The sequence below is a fragment of the Falco cherrug genome, chromosome 20, assembly GCF_023634085.1.
Source record: "Falco cherrug isolate bFalChe1 chromosome 20, bFalChe1.pri, whole genome shotgun sequence".
Taxonomy (NCBI): Eukaryota; Metazoa; Chordata; class Aves; order Falconiformes; family Falconidae; genus Falco; species Falco cherrug.
This window is the reverse complement of record NC_073716.1, coordinates 2357840-2375397: the sequence shown is the minus strand read 5'-3', so window position 1 is coordinate 2375397 and position 17558 is coordinate 2357840.

The window sequence follows — 17558 nt, the reverse complement described above, 5'->3', positions numbered from 1 at the left end:
TGAAATGGAGATGAAATGAGGTTTGGGGGCAGTTGGTGCTTGGGGCTGTGCTCATCCCGGTTTCCCCACTGTCCGGCTCTCTCCCCGCCTGCACGCTTCCATGGCAGCCTTAAACCATCATTAAAGCACATCCCTTCAGAAGCACTGACACTTCATTAAGCAGAACACGAAACCCTGCTCCAGTGGTGATTACAGAGCAGTTAATAACCCTTAATGAAATCCCATGAAAGGCTGAAATACTGCTCCAGCGTGGGAGTTTCTCGGTGGTGGCACAGGGCAGCGCATGATGCTTGGGGACTGCACTCTGTGCCTGGGAGTTGTGCATCTGATGAGTTGATCTCTGGGCTGGCATCATAAACTTGCTGCAGATTTAGTTGCTCTCTGCCATCGCAGAAAGTTTGCCAGTGGTTCTGGGAAGATTTCTAGGATTTGGAGGACAATGTGGGTATGGTGTAGTCCTTGTCTGTTCAGTGAAGGCACCAGGATGGGCAGTAAAAGTGATGATCTTTCTCCTTCAGCAGCTTCACCACGGTGTCCTGGGCACTGGGCACAGGCAAAACCCATCTGAAGGTGATGGTGAAGCCTCTTAACATCGCGGTTGTTGCTGAAGACCTTCCCCAGAGCAGACTTCCTACATATTAATGGTTAGAAAAGGCTCTTTCAGCCCTTTCCCTCTTACAGGGTTTAAGTCTAGTGGCGATGATGGGTCTTCATTCCTGTGGAGGACACATGTAGTTCTGCTGGTCATCGTGCAATTGCCAAGATCATTTTCCTGCTTTGTTTCAGAGTGGGCCGTGCTGGGCACCAGTTCCCTTTCCCATGGGGAAACCATTCTCCAGAGTGCAGAGCTGCTTTTCCTACTCATAGATAAGGAAGAAATCTAAAGCAGAGAATCCTTACCCCTTGTGTTTTGTTGTTTTTCTTTTGCTGAAATGTAAGAGATGCTCCTAAACCCAAATAAACTTCTGGAAATAAGGTAGATAAACAAAAGGCTTAAGATGAAGAAATGCCAGCACAACAGTAATTTAATTTGCCTGCGTGTGTGCTCTGCAATGCAGTTGGTAGGTACAAGGCATCCTGCTGTGATGCCGCAGGGCCCTTGCAGAAACGATGGGCTTTCGGGGAAAGAAGGCAAGGATTGTGAGGATTAGGGTTTTATTGCTTTTCCAGCTCTGTTTTCTTCCCGTTGTCTTACCGTGAGCGCACAAAAATCCCCGGGGCTTGGGGACAAGCATGGGCCAGCAGCCAGGACTCCAGGTCCTCCTCCTGTCTCTGGTTTGCTGAATGACCTTCAGCAAGTTGCTTCTTGCCCCATCTCCCCAGTTTTCCCACCCCTGTTGCAGTGGAAAATCCTCCATCCCAATCCGCCTGGTCTGCTGCTGCCGGCAGGAGATTTCCCTGCATGGGGCAGGCGTTGCCAATAAATCATGGTGCCAGTTTCCCAGCAGGAAAGCAGAGCCAGGCTGGGCAGGAACATCTCCATGGGTGTTTCCAGTTCCTAGTGGGTGCATCTTTGCAATTGTTTTGTGGCCTGAGAGCTTTGGCAGCTTTAGCAGTCCCTCTCTGTTTCAGTCTTGTCTCCGGGGTTCAGCAGGCACTTGGGGAAACATCCTACTTTCCTTTTTGCCTTAATGCAGAAAGTCTGGAGCCTCCAGGAACACTAGGCACCACACCATCTTTTCCACTTACTCGAATGCTGGTTTTATCTCGTGAGATTTTCAGATGTGTGGAGACCCCAACAATTAATTTGCTGGAGTTCCTCTTAAAATTTTGAACTTTTCCAGCATCCCACCAGGTGCCAGATCATTAGCACGGGGGTCAAAGCCCAGAGAATGCTGATTAAAGGACCTTCTCTTTGCCAGCTAGGAGCAAACGTGATTACTCTGGCTTCTTCTCCTATTATGTGGCACAGGCTGAAACCTAATTAGCAAGACCCCATTCGTTAGTGTAGGTGAAGCTCAGTGCCTTTCCGGAAAGACTGCTTGTTCTCAGCTGCCTGCACAGACCAGGGGAAACTTCCTCTCTGGATGAAGTCAGAAGCATCCTTTGCATATTTTTCAATTAAAACTCCCTTTCTGGAGGTCAGCACATTCCCTGGAGGCAGATACAATTAACATATAAATTGCAAATCCATGCTGGTGGCCAATTCATACTTTGGGGATGGAAGAGAGATATTCAGCTTATCACAGTAATGCTCCTGGGAGATGGAAAAATCTCCCAGATGGACAGTCACGGGTGGCGGAGGAAGGCAGCAGGGACCAATGCTGTTTGATGAGCAGCTTCAACCATGTCAAGGAAAGGCACAGAGCCCCCGGGGCCAAGACGTCTGCGGATATCTCCAAAAAAAAAGCTGTTCTCTGGAGGAAGGGCTGAGGGGAATCACTAGGGAACCACCAGCCAAGATCTGGATTTTGCAGATTCTACCATTGTTAGATTTTATTTCTTGGGGGACTGAAGTAGTTGGTCTGGTGCAAGCCCTGGACATGCTCTCCACGTGTTAAACTCCTTCCCAGACACTGGTGGCCACCAAGAGCCCAGGAGACCATTAAAGCAAAAAGTTATTGGCGCTGGTGGGATGGAGATGGCTTTGGTTCATGACTGATGCAGAAGCTTGAGTGGCAGGGGCATTTCACAGCAGAGGGCTCAATATGTCAAGCCCATGCGTGGGACTGCACCACCACCAGGTACGACCCTGCAGTGCTTCATCCCACCCACAGCCTCCAGCCATGACCACGTTGCGTCTTGCAGATGTGTTGGAAGTGAGCCTGCTCTGCCTCTTGGCCATCCATCACCCCATTGCTTCCAGGGCAGCTGCAGCCTCAGCCTGTGAATCCATGGACAACAGCTCCTGGTTTTCCCTTGCTGGCAGGGTGACATCACTGGAGACAGTTCCCCCTCCCAGCTGTAGGACCACTGGCTTTGCGGTGCCCCTCAGCGTCTCAGGGCTGGAGCTGATTGTTGGTGGAAGTCTCCCAGCGGTGTGGATGCTGGTCCTGGGGTGAGCAGATGCCAAGCTCAGAGGACATCACTTCCTTCACCTGAGCAGATGTGTTTCTCATTTTGGAAGGAAATTATCTGCTTTTTGTGTCATCACCAGGCTGGCTGCTGCAAAATCTTCATCCAGCTATGAGTCTTTGCAAGTCGATGCCTACCCCAGTCTGTCCCAGCTCCACCTGGGTCCAACCTGTGACACAGCGCTGCCTGACACCTCGCATAAAGCACACGATTAAGCTTTGAGCTCTCAGTCAGGTAACTCAGGTTTTAAATTATTTACCTGTGCAGGGAAGGTTTCTCTGCCAGGAGGAGTTAAAGCAATGCTGGGAAGACGGCTCCTGTTCAACCTGCTCCGAGGTGTAATGAGATTGAGTTTGTCATCTCACCGTACCAGTGTCGTTTGGCAGCTGTAAGCTTTCAGGCTGACACTGAAGCCTGTCAAAACCCATCCACCACTAAAAGGTTGTGTGATGGGCTTGGCTTGGCTTGTGTTGCCTGGAGGCTGGGGACAACCCCTCTCTGTCCCCCCAGGTCAGGTGGCAAAGGCTGGCTTGGAGAGCAGATGGTTTGTGTGGCACTTGGTACCGTGGGACAGAGCTGGGATAAATCCTGTGTTTTCCAGCCAAGCCAAGGTGCTTTGAGGGGGAAAAGAGTGGCAGAAGAAACAGCTTAGGACAGCCTGTGGATGCTGAGAGTCCTGGAGACACCGTGCCGGGAAGCTGCACCCACGCTAGCAGGTGAGCTGGTTCTCCTGGCACATCCCTGGTGTCATTTCCAGCCCCATCGCTTGCTCCCACGCCTGTCCGGCAGCGATGGGCTGCCTCGCTGTGCCACCTCTGCAGGGACTCACCCCAGGCCCCCCTGCTTTCCCCCGTATGGGAGACCACCCTCGCCATCCGAGGCACCCGGTGTTGAAATGCACTGAGCCTGACTTTAATGCGGTTTTCTCTCTTCGTGGGGTTTAGGCATTAGGTCAGGATCATGCGAAGGGGGTTGATCCCGGTGGAAAACCTTCTCCCCTCTTCCCAAAACTCCCCAGGAGACCTTCACATCAGCACCTCCCTGGGCTCAGCCCCTCCATAAACCCTCTGTGCTTGGGCACAAGAGGGCACTGAGACACCACCGCCACCAGCCTGTTCATGAGCACGGACAGAGCTGCTGGAGCCGTCAAGTCCCTTCCCCACCTTCCCCCTGGCTCCGCAGGGTCACTGGGCAGGAGGGACAAGCAGGCACAGCCAGACGATGCTCCTGCCCTGCCCTGCAGCGTGCGCGGCCATGCTGTGCCCTTCCCAGTAAATTGTATCGCCTCAAATGTGGGGAGCAAGAGGCGAGCGGAGCCAGCACCTCCTGCGTCAGCAGCCCCACTGGTGCTGGTGCTGGGACCAAAGAGAGCGGCCCGAATTCCCTGAGGTTTGTGCTTGGTGGGGTCCAGCAGCTGCTCCCTGCCACCAAAGCCAGCAGCCCCTTCACCGGCGGGGGTCAGAGCAGGTGGAAATCACGGATCAGCCGTGCTCTGCAAACCTGGGAGCACTTAATTGATACTAATCTCATCAATGCAAATCATATTAGCTCTCCTAGAAACACTGGGCTTTTACCAATAGAGACGCAGCCTATTCCATATAAATCAAGTTTACTAGCCTATAAACATTAGTACATCCCACAGACATATTCACCCTCATAAAAAACGTCAATTGCTGCCTGACTATATTAGTGGAAATAAATTACAGAACTTTATCTCCCTGCCATGATTATGGGCAAAACCACATAAAAGAGACACTTGGAAGATGCTTTTGTGTCGATTGTTACAGAAGTTGCCGATACTGTTCAGCTTCTTCACACCGCTATGAATTGCATATAATTAAGGGGTTTGAAAACCTTCAATGACTAAATGATAAAAACGTCCCTTTTGCAAGCCCTGAGACACCTGTGTGAGCAGTTTTTATGCAGGTGAGGAGAATAAAATGAATTTATGAAGCATCACCCTTTGAGAGGGATGCAGGATAGGTTCTTTTGCATTATGTTTTTTAGTGATGGGTGAACAGAGGAAAGCGTCTGATAGGGGGGGAAAGAGTTTGTGCTGTTCAGTCCCTCCAAAATAAGACCATGAGGTGCCTTATTGCATCTATGGAAGAGCAAAATATCCCGTGGAATAAAGGTACGAGAGGGAAGCCGTGGCTGGGAGGGAATTGGATGAGAACTGAGACCCGTGCTTCAGGCAGTCAGGGTGATTAACCATGTGAGGAAAACTCTTAAGGAAGAGGTGGGTTTTCCCGTGCAGGCTGGATGGTTTGAGAGATGCTTCATGCCCCCCTGAGTTATCGGGGAACTGGGGGAGATGAAGTGGCCTGTGGTGCTGAGAGGGTTGGTCTTGATGGCTGAACATTTGATGAATCTGCAGCAAGGGGGAACAAGGAGTAAGCTGGGGAACAGGGGGCTTCAAAGCCACGGGATGTGTCTGCAGTTGTCCCCGTGCCAGACAAGCCTTGTCTTCCCCAGACACTCCAGGGTACCCATGGGTCTCAAACCACCCTTCCCCCACCACACTGTAACCTTATTCTTCTTCCCTGCCCCGGACATGGTGCCCCAGCTAATTTAATGTGCTGTGCAGCAGGTGAGCTCGGGGACATCATCTCCTTAAGTGATGGCCAACTTGTGGGAGGAGGCTCCCAGCAGAGCTCATCTCCTTCACCTCTTCTTGAATGTCCTCATCAGCCTGGGTGGTGGCATGGGGTCTGCTCCCAGCTGGCAAGGGTTAGAATAAGTTCTCCTGTTCTTCTGCCCCTCTCTGCTCTTTTTGTCGAGGCCGCCTCCTCCAGGTCTGTCTCAGGTGTGCGGTACTCCTGTTACCATAGTAATGTGTCTCAGCATCTCACAGCCTTCAGTGCACTCATCCTCGTAGCGTTCCTGCGTGGGAGAGGAGCACTGTTGTCCCCACGATACTCACAGTGGAGAGAGGCACTAGGATGAAAAGCTCAAGTGAAGTGGGGACCAAAAAGCCCCTGAAAGCCTCAGAGGCTTGGTGTGGTCACCCAGGTGGTGGACAGATGTCCAGGGCAGAGGTGACCGTCACTGGTTGCTCACCTTCACCTTTGCTCAGCCCCATAGTGGGGTTTCTTGTCTGGCTCCACCACTGATGGTGCTTACAACCTCATCCCTTCTCTCTGTGCTTGGTGACAAGAAGTGATTAAGGGGTTTAATAATTTCGATTTATTCTTTGCTTCTGTCTGAGGCTGTTCAAAGAACAATCAAGTGACTCCAGCGTGACTGTGGCTTAGTTCATGCATCCAGGGATGTGATAACATCTGCAAGGGCAGGATGCCTCTCCAGGGGGACATCTTTAGGTACCCGGGATGGGCTCATCTTGGGCATGTGTAAAACCTTCACGGTGGTTTGCAGTGAATTTTTTATTTTCCTTTGGGCAAAGTCAAATGCAAAAGAGGTGCGTGCGCCTGACAGATGGGCTATGGAGCCTTTTCTACCTTGTCGGTTATTTATCGACAGGGTTTGTGTTTCACGTGGCTCCAGCCCAGCGTTCAGGGCCCTGCTGTGATGTCTTAATGCTGTCCCTGCCCTTTGGCGAGGAAAGCGTGGAAAGAAAAGCATGGAAACCTGCACCGCCGCAGAGCACGTGGAGGGGCAGGGAGGCTGGGGGGGCTGGAGGGCAGCAGCCTCTCCTCTGGGGTGACGGAGAGCTCAGCTTTCCAGCAAAAATGAGAATCCAGCACTCGTAGCCAGGGGAAAAGCCCTCTGTGGTAATGGGATACAAAGGCTGCATGAGCCTGTAGAGGAGCCGAGATCACAGCTTGGGGAAGGGTCTGGAAGTGGGGTGAGCACCTGCCACCTGGCACCTTCCATCAGCCTGGATTTGCCTGGATCTGCACCCAAATGTGTTGTCAGTCTGCGAAAGCTGGCTTCTTTCTCAGCTGAATCCATTTTTTTCCAGGATGAGAGAAATCCTGCCCTAAAGCGCTGCTGGGACAAACGCTGGCGTGGATGCGCTCTGGCAGTGTGCTCCTGCTGATGCCTGGCCCACCAGATCCCCCTGGCCAAGCCCTTCCCAGTAAGTCGATGGAAATGGGATGCTGCTGGGTCCTTTATCCCTACGCCAACACTCCCCCGGAGCACTCAGGGCCCCACCACATGCATTAGTCTAGCACTGACAAATTACTGGAGCGGCTGCCAGCTTGGGTAGCTGGACACCACCTAAATCCTTCTGTTTAAGCTGGACTTTGTGGGCAGATTGGAAAAAGCAGGAGGTGGCCACCACGGAGGGGTCCGACCCACCTGTCAGCTCCCCTCTGCGGACAGGCACTGATTTTAATATCACATCAACTCTAATTGACTTATTGCTGGTCTTTGCAAATCGCCCTCTTAATGATAGTTACAACTACAGTTTGTGCAAATTAGCCTGCTAATGACACTTACAGATGTACTAAATGCCTTTGCTTTTTCCTATAGCCAGGCAGAAAATCATTTAAAGCTGAAAGGTCAGGAGCGAGAGCGGGATGGGAGAGCATCATCTCCTTGGCAACTGGACCTCTTCTCCCAGGGGGTGTCTCCAGCATCCCACCAGCTGCTGCTCCATCCTGCTGTACCTCCTCGCTGGGCTCGGATGTGGGATGGGCTCTTTCCATGGAGTGGGAGCAGAATGTGGACTTTCCTCCTGGGCAGTCCTGGCACAGGGATGCTCCTTGGAGCAACACGTGGAAGGGATGAGCCCATTTTCTGCGGTACGACAATTGCAAAGCTGAAATAGAAACCAAGGAAAGGGAATTTGATCTCTACCGATTTAATATTTTGCCAGGAAGGGGCAGCGGTATGGGAGGATGCTTTCTGGGCCATCTGTGCTCCTGGTGGAACCGGGTCCCTTTGCATCCTTTCAGCCAGTGCCCCACACCACGTCCTGCCCACCAGTGACACAGTGACTGCCTGTGGAGCTCCTGGGCTGGGGGATGTAAATGGCTTTCGTGCCTCAGAAAAGGCTAATGGCCGTTTAGTTGGACCCCTCCACGTTACCTGTGTGTAAGCAGCGGGTTGGCTCGTAGCCAGAAGCAAGGTCAACCTGGGCTCATCCGAGCTGCTGTTTCCATGCCAGGTCTGAGTGAAAGTACTTCTCTGGCTGTCTCGGGTGCTTTGATGACTTGGGTTTAACACCTCTACCAGAATGAATTGCCTTTTAGAGCTGCAGTGGGTGAGGTGAGAAGCAAATAATAGCCATGGCAGCTTAAAAAAAGCACCGTCTTTGCTGGCATGCCAGCATTTTGGCAGCCCTTGGGACATGGGGGCACGAGGACGGCAGTGTCTGGTCTCCGTCCACAGCATGGTCTGAGGGCTGATGGAGATCCCACGGCTTTTGTGGAGATGGTTGGATAGAGAAGAGGGACCCAGATTAATAATGCCTTCTCCAAGAGGAAGGTGGGAAGAACTGGGCCGTTAAATGGTGAGTTTGGAAGCAGCTGGTTTGCCAGCCAGTGAGGTGGTGGGCTCCTCTTCCTCCAGAGGAATGGGGAAAAGCTGGAATTGCTGTGGGATGCACATTTAAGGGAGTGAGCACACTAATGCATGAGAGGTCAGGCTGTCTTATTTCCACTGTTCACAGGATATCTTGGTTCTCTCTCTCTTTTTTTTTTCCCCCTTTGATATAACTCTGGATTTTCTTATTATCTGCATAAAACGGTGATCCCTTTTTAAACGCTGCCAGATGATATATGATGGCAATGAGTTCCGGAGGCCAAGTGTGTCATGCCGTTATGAGTTTCTCTAGTGAATTTTATTTAGCTGTTTCAATCCCTCTCTTCTGCTATGGAGCTTCAGATAAGCACGATCCTTCCTCTGGTATGGGAAGAAATGCGGTGATGGGCCTACCCATCAGGAAGTCATGCTCAAGGTGGTCTTGAGCACTTCTTCATCCATTGACACGTCTTCAGCCTACATCCAGCCTCAGCTTTAAAACATCCATAATTAATGCCTCTGCTAAAGACAAACAGTGTTCAGGAAGATTTATCATTTCTTCTCTTGTAATTACCTGTCAAAATGAAAATAATGGCCCTTTAGAAGGAATGGAGGGTTGTTTTTTTTAATTAATTAAGTATGCAGCTTGTCATGCAAAATCAAGGTCATCAAGATAGAGATGAAGATGACCGCCCCACTACCGCTGCTCTTCTCACAGCCCAGCATGCATCTTTGGGGGAGGAGCGGGGGGAGATATTTAGGGAGAGTGGAAAGGGTTTATTTAAGAATCTAGCTCCTCGTGGACCTTAATGAGCCAAGACTATAATTTATATATACATCGTTCACTGTGCTAGAGGCCCTTCAGCCTGTGCACCCTGGACAAGGATGCTTAGAGGAATCTGTTATGGACCACTCTGTGCAGGCACAGACCAAGACAAGATTTGCTCCCCCCAAAACGTGGCTGAGACCTGCTGGCTTTGGAGCTCCTCTCCTGCCAGGCTGCAAGAAGTGTTGTAAGCCCTGGTGTCACCATCCAGCAGGCAGGTCCTCCCTTATAGGCAAGGAAAAAGCAAGCAGGTGGGTGTCCTAAGTGTCCCAGGGAGCACCTGGCACTGTGTCCTGGTTCAGCTGGTCTGATCATCCCTTGTCCCTCTTGCGCGATGGCTAGTTCCTCTTGAAGAAACAAGTAGCAAGCTCTGGATAAAACTGGGGTGTCACAGAGGTGTGAAACAGTCTCCAAATGCAGATATTCCCAGCTGAGCCCCATGCAGCGCAAGGAATGGGGAGGGATACTGTCAGCACGGGAAGGATGAGGATCTTGCCCCATTCTCCTCCATCTCCATCCCTGCACCCGGTGGGAGGGGGACGTCCCTGCTCCTTCTCCCGGCCCCATCTTTTGCTTTCTTGGGTGCATCCCAAAAGCAGATGTCTGGGTTTAGCAGCCTGTTGCTTTTTGATCAAGACCTCTGGATCCCCGTACTTTAAAGATGTTCTTCTCTGGGGAGCTGGCGAGCTGGCTGTGCAAGCTTATTTCCCTCTGATAACAGACTCTATTAGCATGAAGTATTGCTTTCAGTGCTCCAGTGAAAAATGTTAGCTTTCTTGGTGAGAGGTATCTATTGGGTTAGGATTACACTGCCCATAAATAATGGAGACAGGCTCAATTCCAGGCGCTTTCCCAGCCCATAATTGAAACACCATTATAAATTGTAAACATCTACTTTGTGCTACAAATGCTCCTTTAAATGCCTCAGAGTGGGGAATGGCATGAAGTGGCTGCCAGGAGGAGAGCAGGGAGCAGAGCCCTCTGTCACCAGCTCCAGGTGATGGGGAAAGGGGCTGCAGACCGGCCCTGTGGGGGTTTTGGGGCAAATCATCAAAATGTGTGAATTTTGCTCTGTTCAGAGATGGATGCTTTGGTTTTTTTGGTGCAGAGAAGTAATCCTGCTCCTGCACCTTGTCCTCGAAGCTTGGCTCTGGGCTTTGTCCCTTGTTCAGCATCACCCACTGCCTCGAGCTTGGTCTCAGCATCCCCTTCCCCATCCCAGGCTGGACATGTCCCAAGCCTCCAGCAAGCACCAGGCTGGACATGGAGGCTATCTGCAGAAAACGTGGGCTTTTAACTGGAAAAGGAAAGAAAAGAACTTCTGAGAAACCAAAACCTTCTTCTGTAATTTCTTGTTGGATTATTATCCTTTTTATTTTTTTTTTTGCTTTCTGTTTTCTGTGCATGTATTCATTCTGCTGAAATGCCAACTTCCCATCAAAAAAAGCTGTTTGATTTAGATTTTCAGCCTTTCTTTTAAACTCTTCTCTGGAGATATTTAAAGGGTGTGGTGAGAATCATGCAGAGGCGATGGGGGCGAATGGCTTGTGTCATCTCCCCTCACAATACGCTGTGACCTAAGACTGACATTTATTTTAATGTATTATTGAACTAATGGTTTGTATAGATGAGAGCCTTTTAGCCATCCATGTGTTTGATTTCTCTAGAAACACATCTCTAAAGGAGCCAGTGACTTTCTTCTGGCTGCTGCAGCGCCAAAGATGCTCAAGGAGACTTTTTTGCATGGCAGCTAACGTTATGGGCGTGCAATGGCGCAGGAGAGGACCCAGGAGCCCAGGGTAAGGGCTGATGTCCCCATGTGTGGTATGGGACAGAAAACAGACACACATCCATAGGAAACTAGCTTCCATGGGACACTTCCTAAAAGTGCTCTGGGCAAAGGCTGTTTGGTGTGGTAAGAAAAAAAAAAAAAAAAAAAAAAAAAGAGGATCTTTAATCATTTATCATTTCATTGTGGTGCTTAATTATCTTCACAGGGAAAACACGAATATTAAAAGGTGCTTTAATCTAGCAGAGAGAAGAGCAGGGCAGGCAATGCCCATGGTCCCACCAGGAGATGCCGTCTCAGAGCAGGGGATGGGGAGGACAAGGCTACCAGGCGTGATGGTGTGGTGTTCCTGGGGGCTTGGGAAGTCCCCGAAGCACTGACAGCCGCAGGGTGACAGATGGAGCCAGGAGGAGGGTCAGAGGACATCCCTCTTCTCTTCTCCAGGCAAAGTCTGCTGCCATGGACCGAGGGGACACGGGGCCTTTGGGCTGAGGCACAGAAGCAGCTCTGATGTCCCGCTGACTTTTCATCCCTTCTGGGCTTGAGGACCGTGCCGGAGCCTCCATGCCAGCATCCACATGGCTGTGCTGGGGAGCTGAAGCCCACTCTGCAAAAGGGACTGGTGGCAGAATTAATTAGCTAGCAAAGTGCAGGCGCTGGGCACCACTCATTTGCTTCTACTGGTATATTAGTATTGTTTATTAATTAGATAATATATACAAGTTTATATGAATCTCATTTCAAATCCCAGCAAATTTGCTGGGCAAATATTAATAGCTATAAACACCGAGAGGATAGCAGAACTGCGAGCAGCTCAGGTTTATTAAGAACAAATCATGCTAGACAAACTTAATTACATTTTTGATAGAACTGCTAAATTAGGGGATGAAGCGAAGGCGCTAGGCGTTCATATATCTTGATTTTCAGTAAAGTGTTCAACTCGGCCAAGTGCGAATCGCTCGATGTCACGTAACCTGGCAGGCACTCGACGGTTGTTGTGGAAGGAGGGGGATCGTTGCAGGACCACGCTGCTGGAAGGGGGTGGGAGAACTGCAGCCCACCGGCAGCTGCCTGTTTGTGCTGGTGCTGAGATGCCTCGGTGAGCTGGGCTGTCCCGTGTGGTGGTGGCTTCTCCTTCGACCCACAGGTGGGTCACAAGCACCCAGGTGTGGTGTACCCGTGGGTGCAGGGCTGGCTGCGTGGAGGGGAGGGTGCTGGGCATGGTGATGCTGGAGGGGAGCAGAGCTGGAGGAAGGTGGAGCCATCCCGGCAGCTCCATCATCTGCCACCCTAACGCACCCTGAAACCGCAGAGCCTGAACGTGGGTCCTGTCCCTAAGAGAGCCACAGGCCAGCTAAAAATGCAAGGGCTGCGTTGCAGCATGGTGCAGTCTTGCATCAACGAGTGCAATGCTTGGCAGCTGCAGGACCTGCTGCAGCGCTCTGGAGTTTCTCTTCCCCAAGCGCTATCAGCTGCGAGCAGAGGAAGATCCCGGTGGATATTAATAAGGATGCAGAGCCTTGTCGGCAGCAGGCTTGTTTTTCTCCTCACCCCATGCATGGGCAGCTTGCTGCAGCCAGAGATCAGCACGTGGTTGAGCCCTGGCATCAACAAGAGAGATTTTCACTTATTACAGCCACTGGGACTGCTGAGGCTGCGCTGGGGGATGATGCTGTAACGCTGATATCGGTGTAACTCTGCAAGAGCTCCAGCACAACTGTTACAAAGAGAATAAGAGATACCACAATAAGCGCTCGCCCTTATTAAGACTGTAATCCCAGCTCTGTTCTTTTTCTTTCTCCCCAGTAATCAGCACAAACGTTGGCAGAATAAATCATCAGCTTTATATGTTGATCTTCCGCTGCTTTGAGCTCGTCTCACGTGGCTGGGGTTGGAGCGAAGCAGAGAACAGGACGCTGGGGTTGGGGTGATACCAGAGGGGTCCTTCTCAATAAGAGGGTATAACTTGAGCTCTCCCACCTCCCTCACCTCTGCCTGCCTACACTGAAGCACCCTGCCCTTGTTTCGGTGTCGTACAGTCAGGTGGGACGGGCAACGGAGCCACAGGTGGGGACAAGCCCCCAGATCTGCAGCACAGGGGCAAGAGCAGCGTCTTTCCGCAGCACTGTGCTCTTCAGGTATTTCCACGCCAGCAAGCCTGGCAAAAAGTATCATCACTTTGCATGGCCTGGATCGGATTAAAAATGGAAAAAGCTGTTTCCCTGCAGCCGGACCGTGCTTTGGGAGGAAGAACATTGCCACCAGCTTCACCAGACACACGGTGCCAGCAACACCCCTTCCTGAGTTCAGCAGCTACCCCAAGGTGCTGCAGGCTTGGGAACCATCCCTGGCGCTTGTTGAACGCTCCTTGACGTGCCCTGGCTGTTTCATCGTGGGTGCATCAGCCTTGTTAGAAAGCTGCCATCTGCACTTGTCTTGTTCAGTGCGATTTGCTTTGTTCCCGGCCAGGAGACGCAGCTGATCACCTGCAGCGGCAGTTCCCCAGGTCCAACAGCCGCATGTGCTTCAGCAGTGCTTCCCCTAAAAAGACAGATGGGTCTGGGAGGGAGTGAAAGCTTGGCATGCTGCGTGGGGAGGCTTTTCCTGGGATTTGCATGTTTATGCTGTATTACTGAGGCCATGAGCTGAGCGCCTTTGAAAAGATTTTAATTCCCAGGAGTGGAAATGCAGTCACTGATTGTAATTTTTTTTTCCCCTCCTGTGCTGAGAGAGGGGAATAGCATCAGTGCTTGGGAACGAGCGTAGCCCCCATTCATTGTGGGCTGCAGGATCAGCTCCATCCCATCTCTCTCAGAGATGCTCCACTCCCATGGTCCCTGCATCCACGGCCATGCACAGATCAGAGGCTCAGAACCCTGGATCAGGACACGTCCTTGAAAAGCACAAGATTTTCAAAAGGGGGTGGCAGATCCCTTTTATTCCTCCATTAGTTCTAAGCCTTTGAGTGCTGTTTCAAGGTAAGCTTGTGGTTTGTGGTTTTGGGTTTTGGTTTTTTTTTTTCTTTTTTTCTGACTCCAGGAAAGCTGGGAACCTGCTTGAAGTAAAAATGAGTGCTGGTGTTCCCATGAAATGATGAGATCCTGGGAACTGTGGTTTCGGGAACCAGCCTTGTTTCCTGAGCCTGGTGTCAATTCTGGAACCAGCAGCCCTGTGGGAGGGATGGGTTCAGCTCCAGTGCCAGGCCATTCGGTGGGGCTTCGTCTCCTTAGTGGCACAATTAAACAGAATTGCTGCCATGGGACTTTCTGAAACAGGCCACTGCTCTCCTCCCATTATCCCCAGGATCCCAGGAAAGCAGCGAATGCCCCAGCAAAGGAGCAAAATCACCAGCTTTTGATGCAACCTCATAAATTCATAAATGCAGCCTCATTGTTCTTTAGAATACCTTGGGGTTGTCCATCATTATGATGATTTTGTCCATCCTCAAACGTGGTCATGCCCAAACACCTTTAACTCACCTCTACTCTTGCCTTTTATATCTTAGGATAGGTTAATTGGTTTATTTCGGATTTATTAGCCCTAACTGCCTCTGCTGTTTGCAGGGTTGAACTCTGGGCTATGGGACAGGTCAAAGGCTCTCCCCAGCTCAGCGTGCTCCGGCCAAAGCCACCAGCACCTCTTGTGCTCTCCTGGAAGAAGCTCTTTCACCTTGCATGTCTGGATTGACACTGGAAGCCAGTGCTATGCCAAAGGGAGAGAAATTCTTTTGCAAAACAGGGGGTTAAGCCTCTAAACAGCTGAGAGCAGCTGCCTGCAGAATAAATCGGTGCAAAGCAGGTGATGGGATACCTCTGAGGGGAGAAAGGCATTTACGGTGAGGGGCTTTGCAAGGTGATGGCAAAAGGCTGGGTAGATCTGTGCCACCTGCCTGTGCAGCAGTTAAGATTTTGCTCTTCTGCTCCTGTTTTGTAGCTGAACCCAGGTAAAACTGCCTGGCATTTTATAACAAAAATTAATGTCTTTGGTGCATAGCTGGTGTATGCAAACCACCAACCAAAAAACTGTAGCGTGGTGTAAAACCGGGGTTATATATGCTTTGAATGCTAATGTTTTTTAAATTGTCTTGATTTATGAAGTGTTTCTTTGCTGAATTTCCCTAATATTCATCATGATTACCGCAACCTTGCTGGAATCACAGCGGTGGCAGGATGGAAAGCTGCAGGCATTGGAGATGTCTCTGTGCCTGGAGGAGCATCCTCTGGATGCAGGGTGCCTTCGGAGTAGCTCAGTGGGCCGCCAACTAAGGAAAAGGAATTTGCAAAGTGGTTTAGGACCATTTGGGCTCAAAAAGCATTATATAAATGAAAAATGAATGGCTAATTCCCTGAAAGCCTCCCAAGGGCTCCCAAAACTATTGGCATATTGGTATAGATCCAGCTGGAGAAGTTTAACCTCAGAAGTCAGTTTATGCAGCAAAACTGATTAATTTCTCAGCAAAACCAGTTAATTGCATGAAAACTCCTCAGTGACTGAGTTTCCATTCACAATAAACCCCATTTGATAAAATGCGTAATAATGAAACTAATCTGTGACCCAAGTCAGCCCTTCTGAGGGATTTGTACCTCACATGAGGGTGTGAAGATACTCGCTGGGACGAGAAAACAAAAATAAATGAGCTGACCTTTAGCACAGAGGCTGGTGGGCAGGTCATAACAGAAAAGTGACAATTTCTTTTGGAAGGCAGCAGAAAACAATTAAACTTTGTATTTTGTAGAACACAAAGCTACTCCTACGAAGCCAGCGCTGAACTGCAAGAGGAGCACTGCACATCTTCAGGACCGCTGCTGCCTTTGGAAGGTTTCCCTGGGGAAATGACCCCGTCACAGCAGATCAAGAGCCTGGGACTGGTTGTATCTTCCCGTTCCTCTTGTCCCTGTGCTGAGGTGCAACCCAGGCTAAAACCTGACCATGAACTGAACTGGAGCAGTCTCTTATGGAGAATGGACCCTGGAGGTGGCCATTACCTGGCTCCTCAAGAGGGAACGCAAGTAATACCAGCCAAGACTGTGCTATTGCTCTGGATTTCCCAACAGCCTTATTGACTGGGCTCTCCAGGAGATCAAACCTGCCCATTGCAGGTGAATTTATCACTAAAGGGCTGGAGAGGTGCCCACGGAGCAGCGAACAGCATGCTGGGGGGTGATGCTTCGGTCCCTTGGTTTCCTGCTGACGGTGCTGCCCGTGCTGTCTCTAAAACACTTGTGGGGTGGCAGGGTATGGGTGTTTTGGAGCTGGCTGGGGCAGGCAGAGCAGGAGAGGAGGAAAAGCTGGTCCTGTGCCAAGGAAGAGCAGGGGACAGCAGGCGAGCTGGGGCTGGGAGGGGACCGCAGTCTGGAGTCATGAGAGAAGGGCTTGGAGGATCCCAGGGGGAGTACCAGGACTCATCAGGCTTCACTTTAGAGGTAATCATCATTAGCTCCAGCAATTATTTGTTAACTGATAGGGGATTAAAGGGAGAAAACCTATGAAACAGCCCCTCACCCACCCATGCGAAACCAGGCATGGACCAGCTCAGCCTTCAACCCCAGAAGGGATCCAGTCTGGGGAGACCGGGCTGGAGATATCTATTATAATTTATAATATTATTTTATATTATATAAAATTTATATAAAAATTTTATATAATGTATAGAAAATATAAATAAAATATTTATATAAAATATTTATATTATATAATATAAAATTAATTTATAATATGAATATTATAAATGTTTATTATAATCAGCTGGGAAAACATTTCAGAGGGTCTCTCCTGTCCTTCACACTTCCTCAGCCAAGTGTCTTCAAAGCTGACAGGCTTCTTGCCATGGCAGCAAGGTGAAAATAGCAGGGGAGGCTGAGCGCATCAATATTATCGCTCCATCTCTGCTACGGAGGTCGGGACGGGAGCGGTGGGGACGCCAGCGGAGGGTCTGTCAGTACACGGAAACCAGCCGCCCTCCTCCTCTTGCTGCACACCTCACCGGTGGGGACCAGCACCCTGCAGGGAAGGGCAGCCAAACCGCCAGGCTCAACCTGCTGCGAGCAGGGCAGGATTGTGCCCTCTCCTGTCTCTGCTGCTGGAGATGAAGAGACAGTGGAGAGCTGCTGCGAGCATCCTTACAGCAGGGGAGGGAAGGATGCGCTAATGGCATGAGGGCATCAGGCTGCTGAGAGGCTGCACAGCCGCGGTCAGCTGGGCTGCAATTTGAAGATGTTTGCACTGAGTAAAGTGCTCTAAAGAAATATTACTCCGGTTTTTTTTGGTTTTTTTTTTTTTTGCATATTATGCACGCACGTGCAGATGTTTCTTTCTGCTTTCCCTACATCGGCCATCCCTGCACGCTGTAGGTGAGGTGTATCTAACGTGCTTTTTGGTCCCTACGGTGCTGATTTGGGGGCTGAGCTCATGCCAAGCTAAGTCACCAAGCAAAACTTTCGGACCCTGGTGGTCCCTTGGCGATGTGTCTGTGGCCACGAGGACAGACCAAGTGCTGGA